Raw genomic sequence first — 18441 nt, 5'->3', positions numbered from 1 at the left:
TTCCGTGACTCCCTTTCTGCTTACACGTAGAGATTCGGATTGCTTGCCCCACCAGACCTAACAAGCACTGACAATGCCAATAGGACTGGCTTTAAAGAAATGTTGTATGGTAATGTGAATCATTACAAATAGCGTGGGAATAGATATGTATTTTTTGGAATTATAGAAATGTAGAATAATATTGCACTGTCATGCCAGACATAAAAGTCTGACCTTCTCCCATCTGTACTGCTGCCAGAGAAAAAGACCATAATTGATTTAGTTTTCAAGACACCTTAATAGCATTACAATGTCCTGTGTGCCCCTGAAAGTTCAAGACCGGCATTCGAGCAGCGGAGGGAAGGTAATACGCTGCATTTCAGGAGAGGCATCATTGTCCTTTCCATTCCGCACTACAAATGCCGATGAGGCCAGCCTTGACTACTGGCGGGGTTGGATCGAGGAACTCCTAGAGGACATTCCTTAAGATGCATTAACACAGGTCAAAAACCTGTAAATAGGTACTATAAGAATACTGGGTGTCGCTGTCTCAGATTCCTATTTTTAACTTTTCTGCACTTCTAGCACGGTCCTGAAGAAACGCCACAGGATCCACTAGGGACCCATAAAAAGCATGAAACTTGTCGACCTAACATACTCACTCACCACTATCACTTTCACCTGCTGACAACAGAACAGAAGGAAATACTCACCCCTATGATATAATTTCTCTAGAAGCCTTCTTTGTCATCAGTTTTAACGTTACCACACAGACTCCTGAATATAGATTTCTTAGGGTACCAGTGTGGACATTTTTAATTCACTCACCTTTCTCCCCCCCCCCACACAGCCGCACTCACCACTGCGACATTACTCCTAAAATAACTCTGACAAAGAGCCCTCTCGCAGGACCCGTGGGGGACTGAAGCGCCACCCACACGGGGAGCAACACCCGATGATGAAGCATGACACCTGCATGGGTGTGTGAGGGCCTTTTTTCCAAGAGAAGGAATTCCCCCTCCTCCACACTATTCTGTCCCAAACTACCCTGTGAGTGAGTCTCACTCACAGTTTCTCCCAGCGACCACAATAGGCCAGCTCTTGTTGTCTTTTCTTTAGGAACAGTCACCCCTGAGTGATTATTACGTTAGCCTTGGGAGCGTGGGAACTGGACCTGTTTCTCTTTAAGCTCCCTCTCCTCCTCTTTGTGTGTTTCCTGAAAATTCAAGCTCAGGCAGCTGGATAACTAAACAAAATGATCTCAGCTGTGGGGAGACAAGCACCTTTTGTGGATGCACACAACTTCCTCCCAATCAAAACAAGTACTCCTGGCTCTCAAAATGTGGGCAAAGTAAAAACCTCTCTCCGCGTGGCTCCCAAATAAATGTCTTGTGACAGCACAGCCAGACCATGAAAATGACAGTCCTGGGTAGACAGTGAGCTTTGGACTTTTAGTAGTTATTCCAGTGGCTTCAATTCCTGTGGCACTTTGACACTCTTGTCACTGGGCACGCAAGGACAAGTGAAAGGGCAAGCCTCCGAATGCAAGCTGCTGCTCCTTATATAAGCAGGATGGGACTGGCTAGAGGGACCGCCCGCGAGGCCACTTGGAAGTTACGCCAATAGCTCTGCACATTTTGTCAAACACCTCCTTTAGCTGGAAATGACGGTTTCCGCGTTTAAAAGCTTACTTTCAAAGAGAAAAGACACAAAACTTACCCAAAATCATTAGAAACCTACCTCGGGAAACACTGTTTTGTGAACAGCTGCTGCAAGCAGAAATCTATTTGCTTACCGACCGTAATGGGAGGATGTTATGGTTTCGTTTCCCATTCTGCGAACAAATTGGATTCCTCACTTAAGGACATCCCCTGGAGTTTCTGAAACATATTTGACTCGTACACCCAAAACTGATCTGGCTGCCACCCGCCCGGCCTTCGAACTGCTGCTCCGGCACCTGACATTTACTGCTATTTTAAGCCTGATTACCCGCACTTCAATGGAAGTGCATCTATTTAAATGCCCGCGTTAAACTTTTCACTTGTTTTGCTTCGTTGTTTCCCTTAAATGATCAGTTCGCCTCACAGTTTAATGGGCATTTCTTGAAAATTGAGAATCTGGGAATTTTGGAAGGAAGAGGGTTTTTTTGCGTTCACTGGTTGCTCAAAACTTTAATGACAATTGACAACATAAGTTGTTCAATTTAATTTTTCTCATTCAACCCTTGCTCCTTTAACATCATTCTGGTTTTAAATCTGTAAATTTCTCTTTCATCCTCAGTCTTTCGTCTATTTTCTTTTTTGTTTCAACCTTTTTTTGCAAATACACATGTAGATTACTTTGGTATGAAGATTGTCTTCTTTAAATCTGTTCATCTCAGAACGTTTGCACCCCCAACCCTCAAAGTACACATACTTTTCATGAAAGCATGTCTATTGAACGAAATACGTTTTACCGTCATCTCATATAATTTTCCACTGCAATGGTATATCTTATATAAAGAAAATAAAAGAAACACAAGAAAGAACAGGAGGCTGGTTCGAGAAGAAAATGTCTCTCAGCAAAACATATACTCCGGCAGGCCAAAAAAAAAAAGTTAAATATTGTATTATGTGAAATGGAGAAAAAAATCAGTTTTTTGGTAACATGAAATTTGCAATTAAGCAAGGTTATTCTGAAACCGACAATGTATGCTCATTGGAACATAGGTTAATTTCAGAAACGCCTGCAGCATCAACTTAACCTATGCTTTTGTGTAAATAGCAACACGGTTTTTTTGTGTTTACCTTAGATCTTACAAGTGCTTATTTTATATTTCTTCAAAGCTGATGCAACGGGGGCGTTGATTTTTTTTCTCGTGGCTTCACTGTACAAATGCGGAAATTATGAATGTTTATTGATCTCTTCTCTGTCCCATGTTATTTTAATCACTGATTTAAGATGTTTTGTTGCCACAGACCAGCCCCCACACAAACATTTTTACCTTTTGCTTGATGAAAAATCACAATAAACCCTGCGTTACTCACTGAGAGATCCATTACAAAAGTACATGATGGTTTAATTCATCTTCAGGTAAAGCTAATGACTGGAAGAGCAAAATGAACTTCACATAATTAAAACACACACTAACAGAACCTTTGCATGTGTTTGGGAAACCACATTCCAACATCTTCTATGTAATGACCAGTACAATAGATTACTATGTCCTGAAGAAGGCAAAATTATGAGTTTCAGGTAAGGCTGACACACACAGGATTTCCAAAGTGCACCCTCAGTATAATATACTCATCAGAAAAACAGAGATTAAAATAACAGGTGTGAGGAAAGAATCCCAGTTAAGGGTCACATGAGAATGATCTGGTAGGGCCAGAACACATAGGATGTTTGGGCTTTAATATCCTTAATTACATATACAAGAAGTGTATTATGCCTAAATGTTATTGGACCAGGCCCTCTCTGCTGAGTTACTCCCAATTGCTTTGCCTTAATACCTCCTGTCTTCTGGGCCGTTTATGTTGATATTTAGGACTCTGTGCACTTTACCAGTGCTAACAAGTGCTAAAGTGCTTATGATCTCTCCTCTCAATATGGCAGAATTAGCTGACACCCACTTGGCACATTTAATGTACCTATAAGTCCCTAGTAAAGTGGTACTACATGTACCTAGGCCCTGTAAATTAAATGCTGCTAGTCATTCATCATTTCTTGCAGCAGCACTTTTCACCCTAAGTGTGATGGGTATGCCCAGACGTGGGTCCCTTGTTTTCTGTGCCACTGGATTCAAGCTAGCCTGGCTGATAAAGGGTGTTACCACGAAACCACTCACAGGATGCTTGTTTCCGGTTCAAGGAGGACCCAGCTTGGCAGTTCGGGCTGGACAGTTCCCATGAGGAGCAGGGTCAAGACTGATTTGCATATGGCTGGGTCCAAACTGGGGTGGCATAGTTAACAAAAGCAAAAACAAATGGGGTAACCCAGTATCCCTCAGAACCTGGGCATTTACACAATGAAAAGCAATGGTTCTGTTGGGCGGCACTATTTCTTTGCAATTTCAAATAGTTATTTTAAAGGTAAATCAATTGATGGCGCTAAAACCCAGAAAAACATTTTGCAATTCATTAACGAAGAATGATTTACTTAAATTTGAAGATTTTAAAAATTAGGACGTTTGATTCAATACAAAAAGTGACATGAAGATAAGCAGTCTGATATCACAATTAATGTTACGTGCAAGTGAAAATATGTACAGTGTTAAAGAGAAAATACATTAGTGAAAAAATCAGTGTTTTATACATATAGGTGACAACATACACAATTTGACAAATATTAACAAAAAAAAGACCTTTCTTAAGGTATGTCCAGTTTCAAAATTATAACATGTGTCTCAAGCTCAGGTATTAAATCCGAATTGATTTGAGAGCAAAGAGACCTATCGAGGAATGGACAGTTACAACCGTAAACGTTTTGACTTTTTACACAAGGATGTGTCTCTGTTCAATGTATGTGGTTTCAAGGATCTTTGAATCTCAAATAAACTTTGAAATATACAATAAATAATACTCTCACGGTCTTCTCCTACGAAATCATCAATCACTAACATTAAAACTATAAAGAACAAGCTACGGATTGTACATTATTTAAAAAACAGTTTTTTACCTTATTTCTGCTGTTTGGCTGTTTTCTTGATACAATCAAATTCCCAATGCACCTAGCTCAAAAACTCAAATCAAACATATTTGTTGTAAACAAAAACAGAAAAAAGCTCAAGTTCATTTGGAGTTCACCCCTTTTGGCTTTTTTTTCATTCAAAACGCATCATTTGCACTTTCAACTGGAAAAAGACAGTATTAAATTTGTTTTAGCCTATATTTGCTGTATTAAAAATACAACTACTCATGAAAAACACAGGCATGTCTTATCTATAGCACTTAATTCTACTTTTTTCCCCGCTCCTAAATGCAGAAAATAATAAGTGTTGTTATTCCCTGCTTTAATAGCACTCAATTTAATGACTTAAGGAAGATTGAAGGGAGAGTGAGCAAGGATATGATATTAAGACTTATCACTGCAATGTCAAAGACACATAAAAAAAAAAAGTTTTTATTGGCATATTTCACATTTAAAACATATGACGAAACACATGAAGTGTTCAACGCTTTTGTTCATACAGGTGTCCCAGCTTACATGAATTGTCTGTTGGCTGTATAGCTAACCCACGGGACATATACGCCTGAGCGTCCCGGCCTACATGTCGTGCAACATATAACATAGAACATATATTCCTTGGCGTTTGTGTTAAGGGTAATCCTCAATCTAGATGGGGTGATATGGCTGCGTGACTTGTCAGTCCCCTTATCTATATGTCTTCTCTGACGTGTAAAGATAAGAAAAAAGGGGGGGGAATAGAGATTTAAGAGGGGGGGAGTTCTGCTCGCGCGATTCTTGCAGTAGGCCCTTAGCTGTCTATGTCTAGCGCTTTTCATAGGGGCTCGTAGGGCACTAGGATTTTCTCCAATGTTGCCCACATCCCCCTGTTGGTGTTTCTCCATGGTGTGTTTCGTAGAGCCCTGATGTCAGCAACCCTCAGGTATGCAACCCAGTTAGTCCATCACTTGAAGGTGGCTTTGGAGGTGTCTTTCCACTTGGTGAGAACTATCTTGACTGCTGTTGTTAGTAGGAAATCTAGGAGGTTTCTGTTGTGTTGCGTGCCATTGTCCGCCGTTATGAATGCAGTGTTAGGGAGGCAAACTCTTCCTTTATTGTGCAGCCTAAGGCTTTATTTATAAAGGCAAATATCTTTTTCCAGAATTCTTTTACCTTTACACAGTGGAATATGAGGTGTGTCAGGTCTCCCTGCTCACTTTCACAGTTCCAACATTGGTCGTTCTCCCTCAGTCCCAAGGCCGCTAATCGTGCTGGCGTCCATTATGTTTTGTGCAAAAGCCAGAATTGTGTCTCAGCTAACACCCGTGAGATCATGTTTGTCGAAGGGGACGACCATAGGGAGTATCCTCAAAGACAAATTTTTAACTTGCCAGCTTTATTTGTGCTACCTTGACAATTTGATATGTCCTAATTGGGTCTCTTTCTTGAAGCTCATGCCTTCTAAGGGATTTGGAAGACAAAGTTTCATCTTGACAAGGGTGCTAAAGTTGTAGGTAAGAGAACACCTTGTAATGTTCTTCAGGGAGAGTGTGGATGCAATATTGATGCTCTTAGACCTCTGTGGTTTATCTGACATGGTGGAACACAACTGTTTGCTGGATCAACTGGTCGAAGGGGCATGACTAGTTTAGATATTTCTTCCCTGATCTAATCCCTCAAGAGAAGTGTAATGAATATTTACCTTCATGTTCTCAAATTCTTTGTGGTGTCCTTCAAGGTTCTCCTCTCTTGCTTGTACTTTTAAAAAATATATTTGTATCCATATGTACCCATTCATACTTTATAGGCTGGCCTTCAGATCCTGTAGAGATTCCACATTTATCCATTTGATATCCAATTTGTAGTGCCCCTCAGATAAATAACTACTCAATAATCCAATTGATGAAATTTAACATTGACTTTTTGCTAATTATCTATCCTTCAATAGCGTTACGATAGAATTGATGCTAGTAGGCACCAACTATATTTTGCATCAATTAGAACCAACATACCACCAGCTGTAAATTTGTGATTTGCCCATTCTTGTCCAATAGGATAAAACCAATAAGATTTGTAGGAGACCAAACCTCAAAAACTGGGCGAGCAACCTAACACCTGTGGCTATTAAATCAAGCAGTTGAAAATAAATCATGCCATTTCTGGGGCAGCTATATATTTTCAAAAAACAAGGGGGACCCAATCAGTGCCTAGGGACCTTGGGCAATCAATTATTATGAAAAACAGTGGTCCATAGGATTAAGTTTTCACAAAGACAAATGCAAATATAGACTCCAATTAGTACTATATTGACAAGTTTTTCAGTACCCAGCCGGGTCTGAAATTTTATTTCAAATATAAACAAATTTAAAAGACCATCAAGGAGGTCTAATGTGACAGTTGATAGGGTACAAGCCTGTACCTATCCAAAAGTACACTCAAAAGAATTCAAGGGTAGGAAGAGAGCAAAGAAAAGGAGGGTAAAGAATATCAGGCAAAAAGAACAGCGGAGCCAATTGTCCCTTGCATCAATAGCATATTAGCACGGCAAGTTCAGACAACCAATTCATGTAACAGTGTAAACACAATGGGAAAGTTACAGAATCGGAGTAAGTGTCGACGGCGTTTCGATCCCCGGCTCCTAGTGAACTGGGATCATCATCAGGACTGTAACAATGTATTGCCTGTATGTGCTTTTTTTAAAAAACCTGTTAGAAATTACAATTTACAGAAATGAGAGAAAAAGAGGAAAAAGAGAAAATTCTGTTTAAATACGGCACTAATTACAGGTAAAATGCACGTAGTATTCATTTATGTCATGCCATTGTGATCATGTTGGTGTCATCCACACGTCTTTTAGTGTTCCAATTACATGCTTTATCAAAAAGTGCGAAAAACGTTTAAGTTAAGGCCGACTTGGATAGTTGCGCCGTGAGCCTTTAAACGCTAATGTGGTTGTGGCTATATGTGTCGCTTTAAAGAGTGGCGCAGTGGTGAAGCAATATCTTACGCTCATTCTATTGCGTGCATTCAGCCCGATGAGCTTAAACACAATTCGGACAATAAAGGTTGTGGCTAAGGTATCGATGTGATATAACCATGCGTCACGTGAACGTGGATTCTTTGCATGCCACATAAATTTGCCATAATGGTAGGTGAAGAGCGCACCTTTCCGAGCGATCTACATCAGCCTCCTGAGAGTTTTAGAAGAAATAGTGGGATGGATGGCTGGTACCTAAAGTGAACAGAATCAATTAGCATCAAGTGATGGTATCATGCGCTAATACTTAGGGTAAGGGGGAACACGACGTTACCTCGGTGTCCTATTCCGGTAGGTTTTTGGGGGTTGCTGCCATAAGTTTCTATCTTGTGATGAATACCGCTTGAGAGGATTCAAGAATCATGGAACTGTGTAGTGTATATTCCACCCACTTAGGCGTATACACTTTGATTTTAGAGTCTGCAAATAAACAGGAATAATTAAAGATAGGGCTTATGAGTACTAATTGCCCCTAGCAGCGAAGGACTGAGGGTGGGAGTGTCCGTGAGCCCGAGGGAGGCCGGGATTCCTTACCTTAGCACGGAGTTAATAGTCCTCTACTCGCGATCCGAGTAAGCTGCAGGCGGTGTGCACAGTGGCAGTGCGCCGGCTTCACGATGATACGGAAGTGAGCCCATACGTGGCCGCACGTGAGTTAATAAACAGTGATGAAGGAGTGAGAGCGGAAGGAGGCGGGAGGGGTGTCCCAGTGGTGGCCATCTTAGAGTGGTGTCGGTTTAGGAAAGCTCGGTGAATGTGCCCTTTTTCATGCATTGTGTCCGGGATGTCAGTACAATCAGATTTACATGATAGAGAATTTTACAACCTTTATGTGGCATTTTTATCGATCAACCTCAGTCTCTGTCCACACAAGTTTTGGATTTTAGAAGACATGTTTTGGATTTTAGAAGACAGACAACGGCAAGCATTATGGTACAACACTTCATACATCAAAATAACAAGCAAACTGTTGTTCAAATTCGGCAATTTTGACAGTCTCTCAAGTCAATTTCTGGCAATTCACAGCAATCCTGCCCAATCCTCGGTGCGGTTTAGACCATTCCGAATTGTGTCCAGAAGTAAAATACATTTCAGTTCCTCCTTATTGAGAAGTTGAGCCATACATCCTCCTCTAGGTGGTAAGCTTAGCGCCTTTAGCACAGTCCACTTTAAGTCATTTTCTGTGTGCTTGGCACTGGTGAAATGTTCAACATGCGGTGCATTCTGGGTTTGACAGCGGATGCGGCTCTTGTGCTGGCAGATCCTTGTTTTCACCTTCTGTGATGTTTGACCCACATACATTTTCATACATGGACATTGAACCATATATATCACATTACAGGTGTTACAATTTGACAGTGAAGAACTGGTAAAGGTGATGTTGTTAAATACTCTGGTTTTCCCTTCAATGGTTATGTCACATACACTGCAATTGCCACATTTTACATGTCCTACAACGGGGGACAAGCCCCATATGCTTTCAAGTGTGGAGGATTGATCGGGGCTTGGCAATGCTGCTCGGACTAGATGGTCCTTCAAATTTTTGCTTTTTTTAAAAGCAAACAAAGGGCGCTCAATTTCTAGTACGCCCGCATTTATGACAGACCAGTGACGGAGTATCATCTTCCTCATTTTGTTTGACACAGGGGAAAAAGTGGTTACACAAGCTATTCTCTCCTGTGGGGTCTTTGGAGTGGGTGTCAGTAAGGTTTCTCTAGGTCTATACCATGCTCTTTTAAGTGCATTTTTGACGATACGCCTCGGGTAGCCCCTGTTTTTAAGTTTTTCTGCTAGAGTGGCGCTTTCTTTAAAGTAGTCCTGCCTGCACGAGCAATTTCTCCTGATTCGCAGGAACTGAGAGAATGGGAGTGAATCCCGTAGTGCTCTGGGGTGGTTGCTGGAATAGTCTAATAGTGTATTCCGCTCTGTGGCTTTTCTGAACAGACGTGTCAGAAGAACTCCCTCTTGGTGGAAGATGGAAAGGTCCAGGAAATCAATAGAGGTTTTATTTGAAGTTAGGGTAAAGTGAAGACCACAGCAATTGTTGTCCATCCAGTGTTGAAAATGGCGTAGATCACTGACTTCACATCTCCAAATCATGAAGATGTCGTCAATGTATCTACGCCATAATCCAATTCCTGCATAAAAGGGATTAGATGGACAAAGTATCACCTCCTTTTCAATCTCATTCATGAAAAGTATAGCCAAGTTTGGGGCAAAAATAGCCCCCATACTGGTGCCCTTGATCTGCTGGTAAAAGAGGCCATTAAATGTAAAGAAGTTTCTTGTTAGACAAATTTCAAGTAGCTGTAAAATAAAAGATGTTGGTATTGCGTGAGGGCGGGGGCGTGTGTCCAGAGTTTTTTGAATCACCTTCAGGGCCGCTATCTGAGGGATATTTGTATAAAGGGACTCCACGTCCATGGTGCAAAGAGTGTCGGTTACTGGGTTAAAGGGTACATTTTCAACCAGTGAGATCATGGACATGGAGTCTCTAACATAACAGGGGGTGGAGGGGACAAACTCCTTTATGAAGAAGTCAATAAAGGCTCCTAATGGCTCTAGGATAGATCCACAGGCTGACACAATGGGCCGTCCAGGTGGTACAGTGAGGCTCTTATGGATTTTTGGAAGAGTATATATCACTGGTGTTCTGGGGCTTTTGATATTTAAATAGTTAAACTCTTTCTTAGATAAGAAGCCTTCTCTCATTGCGTCCGTGGTGATTTTCTTTATCAATTCCTGAATTTCCTTTGTAGGATTGGATGCCAGCCTTTGGTAATGTTCTCTGTTGTCTAACTGCCTTTGTATTTCAGTGGTGTAGGACTCGAGATCTTGGAGAACGATTCCACCACCCTTATCTGCACTCTTGATGATCAAAGAGTTATTCATTTTGAGTGTAGTGATTGCCTCTTTTTCTTTTAGCGTGATATTGTATGGGATGAAACTACGGGTATTTTGTAATGTGGAGAGATCTTTTAGGACCAACTTCTCGAAGGCGATTATCTCTGGTGGAATCATCCCGGAAGTAGGGGAAAAGGTCGAGGGTGGCCGGAAAGGTGTTAGGGCATTACTCTCCTGACTGGGATGTAGTTGAAAGAATGCCTTTAGCCGAACTCGTCTAAAGAACCTCATTAGTTCGGTTTGTAGTTCCAAATAGTTGGGCGGGGTTGTAGGCACAAAGGTAAGTCCTTTTTTGAGAAGGGATATTTCATCCTCCCTTAAAGAGTAATTGGAGATGTTAAAGATGGGAATTGTTTCTGTCCTAGAGGAAGAGGAATCTACCACTGGTAGAAATTGTTCCTCGTCCGTCGTTCCCCCGGTGGGTTGACCCATCTCTGGGTTTTCTTGACTTTTCCTCTTTGGGGTGTGCCTTGTTGGCCTCTCTGTAAAAAAGGATTTGTACCACCGGTCTGGTGCAACCCGCCTCGTCGGGATGTACTACTGCCTTCACCTGCGTCCGAATTATTGGAAGATTCGGCTGAGGTTTCTGAGAAGCCTACCAAGTTTCTCCGTCTATTATACCTACCCCAGGGCCTGTATTGTTGGGGGTTAGAATATGCCCGATTTGTATAGAAGTCCTTTTGTAGGTAAGGGTATGTCACTTCTATATTATACGATTTTATATCTTTTTTGATTTTGTTGGATTTTTTATTTTGTTCTATTCTTTGGTACTCTGCAATGGTTTTATCGACCTGTTCTAGGAGTTTCTTGCTATCTTCAGTAATACCTGAGTCTTGGATCTGTTTTAAAATATCCGCGATCTCAGTTTCGAGTGATTTCAGTGTCTCAACGGCAGTATCAATCCCTAGTGCAAGCCAATGACGTGAACACGTGGTTCCTATGTAGCTAAAGCTAGTTGTATATTTCGGATTGTCTGTGAAAATCCCTGGTACGTTGCGGACTTGTAATCCTACCGGAATTACATCGGCCTTTAAATAGTCCGTTAGCATCAATATCATCAATTGCAAACGGACTTGTTTTTTACGAAGTTTCTCTAATTGTTCCGGGATTGTGGTATTCTCCTGACTGGGGGTTTCTGAGTTGTCTGACAGGAGGGATGGGCCAGAGCAAAGTTGCTTTAGGTATTCATCTGTATAGAGGGGTGCATGACCTGACATAGTGCAATAGAATGAAAGGAATGGAGGAATTGGGGAATTACAGGGTGGGAAATAGCAAGGTTAAGTAGGAATGTGGTACTAGGGGACCCAAAACCGCTAGGGGTTTGGACAATAGAGAGCCCTTGCAAACCAGCGTTTGCGCTCACGTATATTTTCAAAAAACAAGGGGGACCCAATCAGTGCCTAGGGACCTTGGGCAATCAATTATTATGAAAAACAGTGGTCCATAGGATTAAGTTTTCACAAAGACAAATGCAAATATAGACTCCAATTAGTACTATATTGACAAGTTTTTCAGTACCCAGCCGGGTCTGAAATTTTATTTCAAATATAAACAAATTTAAAAGACCATCAAGGAGGTCTAATGTGACAGTTGATAGGGTACAAGCCTGTACCTATCCAAAAGTACACTCAAAAGAATTCAAGGGTAGGAAGAGAGCAAAGAAAAGGAGGGTAAAGAATATCAGGCAAAAAGAACAGCGGAGCCAATTGTCCCTTGCATCAATAGCATATTAGCACGGCAAGTTCAGACAACCAATTCATGTAACAGTGTAAACACAATGGGAAAGTTACAGAATCGGAGTAAGTGTCGACGGCGTTTCGATCCCCGGCTCCTAGTGAACTGGGATCATCATCAGGACTGTAACAATGTATTGCCTGTATGTGCTTTTTTTTAAAAACCTGTTAGAAATTACAATTTACAGAAATGAGAGAAAAAGAGGAAAAAGAGAAAATTCTGTTTAAATACGGCACTAATTACAGGTAAAATGCACGTAGTATTCATTTATGTCATGCCATTGTGATCATGTTGGTGTCATCCACACGTCTTTTAATGTTCCAATTACATGCTTTATCAAAAAGTGCGAAAAACGTTTAAGTTAAGGCCGACTTGGATAGTTGCGCCGTGAGCCTTTAAACGCTAACGTGGTTGTGGCTATATGTGTCGCTTTAAAGAGTGGCGCAGTGGTGAAGCAATATCTTACGCTCATTCTATTGCGTGCATTCAGCCCGATGAGCTTAAACACAATTCGGACAATAAAGGTTGTGGCTAAGGTATCGATGTGATATAACCATGCGTCACGTGAACGTGGATTCTTTGCATGCCACATAAATTTGCCATAATGGTAGGTGAAGAGCGCACCTTTCCGAGCGATCTAGATCAGCCTCCTGAGAGTTTTAGAAGAAATAGTGGGATGGATGGCTGGTACCTAAAGTGAACAGAATCAATTAGCATCAAGTGATGGTATCATGCGCTAATACTTAGGGTAAGGGGGAACACGACGTTACCTCGGTGTCCTATTCCGGTAGGTTTTTGGGGGTTGCTGCCATAAGTTCCTATCTTGTGATGAATACCGCTTGAGAGGATTCAAGAATCATGGAACTGTGTAGTGTATATTCCACCCACTTAGGCGTATACACTTTGATTTCAGAGTCTGCAAATAAACAGGAATAATTAAAGATAGGGCTTATGAGTACTAATTGCCCCTAGCAGCGAAGGACTGAGGGTGGGAGTGCCCGTGAGCCCGAGGGAGGCCGGGATTCCTTACCTTAGCACGGAGTTAATAGTCCTCTACTCGCGATCCGAGTAAGCTGCAGGCGGTGTGCACAGTGGCAGTGCGCCGGCTTCACGATGATACGGAAGTGAGCCCATACGTGGCCGCGCGTGAGTTAATAAACAGTGATGAAGGAGTGAGAGCGGAAGGAGGCGGGAGGGGTGTCCCAGTGGCGGCCATCTTAGAGTGGTGTCGGTTTAGGAAAGCTCGGTGAATGTGCCCTTTTTCATGCATTGTGTCCGGGATGTCAGTACAATCAGATTTACATGATAGAGAATTTTACAACCTTTATGTGGCATTTTTATCGAACAACCTCAGTCTCTGTCCACACAAGTTTTGGATTTTAGAAGACATGTTTTGGATTTTAGAAGACAGACAACGGCAAGCATTATGGTACAACACTTCATACATCAAAATAACAAGCAAACTGTTGTTCAAATTCGGCAATTTTGACAGTCTCTCAAGTCAATTTCTGGCAATTCACAGCAATCCTGCCCAATCCTCGGTGCGGTTTAGACCATTCCGAATTGTGTCCAGAAGTAAAATACATTTCAGTTCCTCCTTATTGAGAAGTTGAGCCATACATCCTCCTCTAGGTGGTAACCTTAGCGCCTTTAGCACAGTCCACTTTAAGTCATTTTCTGTGTGCTTGGCACTGGTGAAATGTTCAACAAGCGGTGCATTCTGGGTTTGACAGCGGATGCGGCTCTTGTGCTGGCAGATCCTTGTTTTCACCTTCTGTGATGTTTGACCCACATACATTTTCATACATGGACATTGAACCATATATATCACATTACAGGTGTTACAATTTGACAGTGAAGAACTGGTAAAGGTGATGTTATTAAATACTCTGGTTTTCCCTTCAATGGTTATGTCACATACACTGCAATTGCCACATTTTACATGTCCTACAACGGGGGACAAGCCCCATATGCTTTCAAGTGTGGAGGATTGATCGGGGCTTGGCAATGCTGCTCGGACTAGATGGTCCTTCAAATTTTTGCTTTTTTTAAAAGCAAACAAAGGGCGCTCAATTTCTAGTACGCCCGCATTTATGACAGACCAGTGACGGAGTATCATCTTCCTCATTTTGTTTGACACAGGGGAAAAAGTGGTTACACAAGCTATTCTCTCCTGTGGGGTCTTTGGAGTGGGTGTCAGTAAGGTTTCTCTAGGTCTATACCATGCTCTTTTAAGTGCATTTTTGACGATACGCCTCGGGTAGCCCCTGTTTTTAAGTTTTTCTGCTAGAGTGGCGCTTTCTTTAAAGTAGTCCTGCCTGCACGAGCAATTTCTCCTGATTCGCAGGAACTGAGAGAATGGGAGTGAATCCCGTAGTGCTCTGGGGTGGTTGCTGGAATAGTCTAATAGTGTATTCCGCTCTGTGGCTTTTCTGAACAGACGTGTCAGAAGAACTCCCTCTTGGTGGAAGATGGAAAGGTCCAGGAAATCAATAGAGGTTTTATTTGAAGTTAGGGTAAAGTGAAGACCACAGCAATTGTTGTCCATCCAGTGTTGAAAATGGCGTAGATCACTGACTTCACATCTCCAAATCATGAAGATGTCGTCAATGTATCTACGCCATAATCCAATTCCTGCATAAAAGGGATTAGATGGACAAAGTATCACCTCCTTTTCAATCTCATTCATGAAAAGTATAGCCAAGTTTGGGGCAAAAATAGCCCCCATACTAGTGCCCTTGATCTGCTGGTAAAAGAGGCCATTAAATGTAAAGAAGTTTCTTGTTAGACAAATTTCAAGTAGCTGTAAAATAAAAGATGTTGGTATTGCGTGAGGGCGGGGGCGTGTGTCCAGAGTTTTTTTAATCACCTTCAGGGCCGCTATCTGAGGGATATTTGTATAAAGGGACTCCACGTCCATGGTGCAAAGAGTGTCGGTTACTGGGTTAAAGGGTAAATTTTCAACCAGTGAGATCATGGACATGGAGTCTCTAACATAACAGGGGGTGGAGGGGACAAACTCCTTTATGAAGAAGTCAATAAAGGCTCCTAATGGCTCTAGGATAGATCCACAGGCTGACACAATGGGGCGTCCAGGTGGTACAGTGAGGCTCTTATGGATTTTTGGAAGAGTATATATCACTGGTGTTCTGGGGCTTTTGATATTTAAATAGTTAAACTCTTTCTTAGATAAGAAGCCTTCTCTCATTGCGTCCGTGGTGATTTTCTTTATCAATTCCTGAATTTCCTTTGTAGGATTGGATGCCAGCCTTTGGTAATGTTCTCTGTTGTCTAACTGCCTTTGTATTTCAGCGGTGTAGGACTTGAGATCTTGGAGAACGATTCCACCACCCTTATCTGCACTCTTGATGATCAAAGAGTTATTCATTTTGAGTGTAGTGATTGCCTCTTTTTCTTTTAGCGTGATATTGTATGGGATGAAACTACGGGTATTTTGTAATGTGGAGAGATCTTTTAGGACCAACTTCTCGAAAGTGATTATCTCTGGTGGAATCATCCGGAAGTAGGGGAAAAGGTCGAGGGTGGCCGGAAAGGTGTTAGGGCATTACTCTCCTGACTGGGATGTAGTTGAAAGAATACCTTTAGCCGAACTCGTCTAAAGAACCTCATTAGTTCGGTTTGTAGTTCATGCACCCCTCTATACAGATGAATACCTAAAGCAACTTTGCTCTGGCCCATCCCTCCTGTCAGACAACTCAGAAACCCCCAGTCAGGAGAATACCACAATCCCGGAACAATTAGAGAAACTTCGTAAAAAACAAGTCCGTTTGCAATTGATGATATTGATGCTAACGGACTATTTAAAGGCCGAGGTAATTCCGGTAGGATTACAAGTCCGCAACGTACCAGGGATTTTCACAGACAATCCGAAATATACAACTAGCTTTAGCTACATAGGAACCACGTGTTCACGTCATTGGCTTGCACTAGGGATTGATACTGCCGTTGAGACACTGAAATCACTCGAAACTGAGATCGCGGATATTTTAAAACAGATCCAAGACTCAGGTATTACTGAAGATAGCAAGAAACTCCTAGAACAGGTCGATAAAACCATTGCAGAGTACCAAAGAATAGAACAAAATAAAAAATCCAACAAAATCAAAAAAGATATCAAATCGTATAATATAGAAGTGACATACCCTTACCTACAAAAGGACTTCTATACAAATCGGGCATATTCTAACCCCCAACAATACAGACCCTGGGGTAGGTATAATAGACGGAGAAACTTGGTAGGCTTCTCAGAAACCTCAGCCGAATCTTCCGATAATTCGGACGCAGGTGAAGGCAGTAGTACATCCCGATGAGGCGGGTTGCACCAGACCGGTGGTACAAATCCTTTTTTACAGAGAGGCCAACAAGGCACACCCCAAAGAGGAAAAGTCAAGAAAACCCAGAGATGGGTCAACCCACCGGGGGAACGACGGACGAGGAACAATTTCTACCAGTGGTAGATTCCTCTTCCTCTAGGACAGAAACAATTCCCATCTTTAACATCTCCAATTACTCTTTAAGGGAGGATGAAATATCCCTTCTCAAAAAAGGACTTACCTTTGTGCCTACAACCCCGCCCAACTATTTGGAACTACAAACCGAACTAATGAGGTTCTTTAGACGAGTTCGGCTAAAGGCATTCTTTCAACTACATCCCAGTCAGGAGAGTAATGCCCTAACACCTTTCCGGCCACCCTCGACCTTTTCCCCTACTTCCGGGATGATTCCACCAGAGATAATCACCTTCGAGAAGTTGGTCCTAAAAGATCTCTCCACATTACAAAATACCCGTAGTTTCATCCCATACAATATCACGCTAAAAGAAAAAGAGGCAATCACTACACTCAAAATGAATAACTCTTTGATCATCAAGAGTGCAGATAAGGGTGGTGGAATCGTTCTCCAAGATCTCGAGTCCTACACCGCTGAAATACAAAGGCAGTTAGACAACAGAGAACATTACCAAAGGCTGGCATCCAATCCTACAAAGGAAATTCAGGAATTGATAAAGAAAATCACCACGGACGCAATGAGAGAAGGCTTCTTATCTAAGAAAGAGTTTAACTATTTAAATATCAAAAGCCCCAGAACACCAGTGATATATACTCTTCCAAAAATCCATAAGAGCCTCACTGTACCACCTGGACGCCCCATTGTGTCAGCCTGTGGATCTATCCTAGAGCCATTAGGAGCCTTTATTGACTTCTTCATAAAGGAGTTTGTCCCCTCCACCCCCTGGTATGTTAGAGACTCCATGTCCATGATCTCACTGGTTGAAAATTTACCCTTTAACCCAGTAACCGACACTCTTTGCACCATGGACGTGGAGTCCCTTTATACAAATATCCCTCAGATAGCGGCCCTGAAGGTGATTCAAAAAACTCTGGACACACGCCCCCGCCCTCACGCAATACCAACATCTTTTATTTTACAGCTACTTGAAATTTGTCTAACAAGAAACTTCTTTACATTTAATGGCCTCTTTTACCAGCAGATCAAGGGCACCAGTATGGGGGCTATTTGTGCCCCAAACTTGGCTATACTTTTCATGAATGAGATTGAAAAGGAGGTGATACTTTGTCCATCTAATCCCTTTTATGCAGGAATTGGATTATGGCGTAGATACATTGACGACATCTTCATGATTTGGAGATGTGAAGTCAGTGATCTACGCCATTTTCAACACTGGATGGACAACAATTGCTGTGGTCTTCACTTTACCCTAACTTCAAATAAAACCTCTATTGATTTCCTGGACCTTTCCATCTTCCACCAAGAGGGAGTTCTTCTGACACGTCTGTTCAGAAAAGCCACAGAGCGGAATACACTGTTAGACTATTCCAGCAACCACCCCAGAGCACTACGGGATTCACTCCCATTCTCTCAGTTCCTGCGAATCAGGAGAAATTGCTCGTGCAGGCAGGACTACTTTAAAGAAAGCGCCACTCTAGCAGAAAAACTTAAAAACAGGGGCTACCCGAGGCGTATCGTCAAAAATGCACTTAAAAGAGCATGGTATAGACCTAGAGAAACCTTACTGACACCCACTCCAAAGACCCCACAGGAGAGAATAGCTTGTGTAACCACTTTTTCCCCTGTGTCAAACAAAATGAGGAAGATGATAC

Source organism: Lissotriton helveticus, chromosome 3_1 (genome assembly GCF_964261635.1).
Source record: "Lissotriton helveticus chromosome 3_1, aLisHel1.1, whole genome shotgun sequence".
Lineage (NCBI taxonomy): Eukaryota > Metazoa > Chordata > Amphibia > Caudata > Salamandridae > Lissotriton > Lissotriton helveticus.
This window is presented reverse-complemented; position numbering follows the sequence as displayed.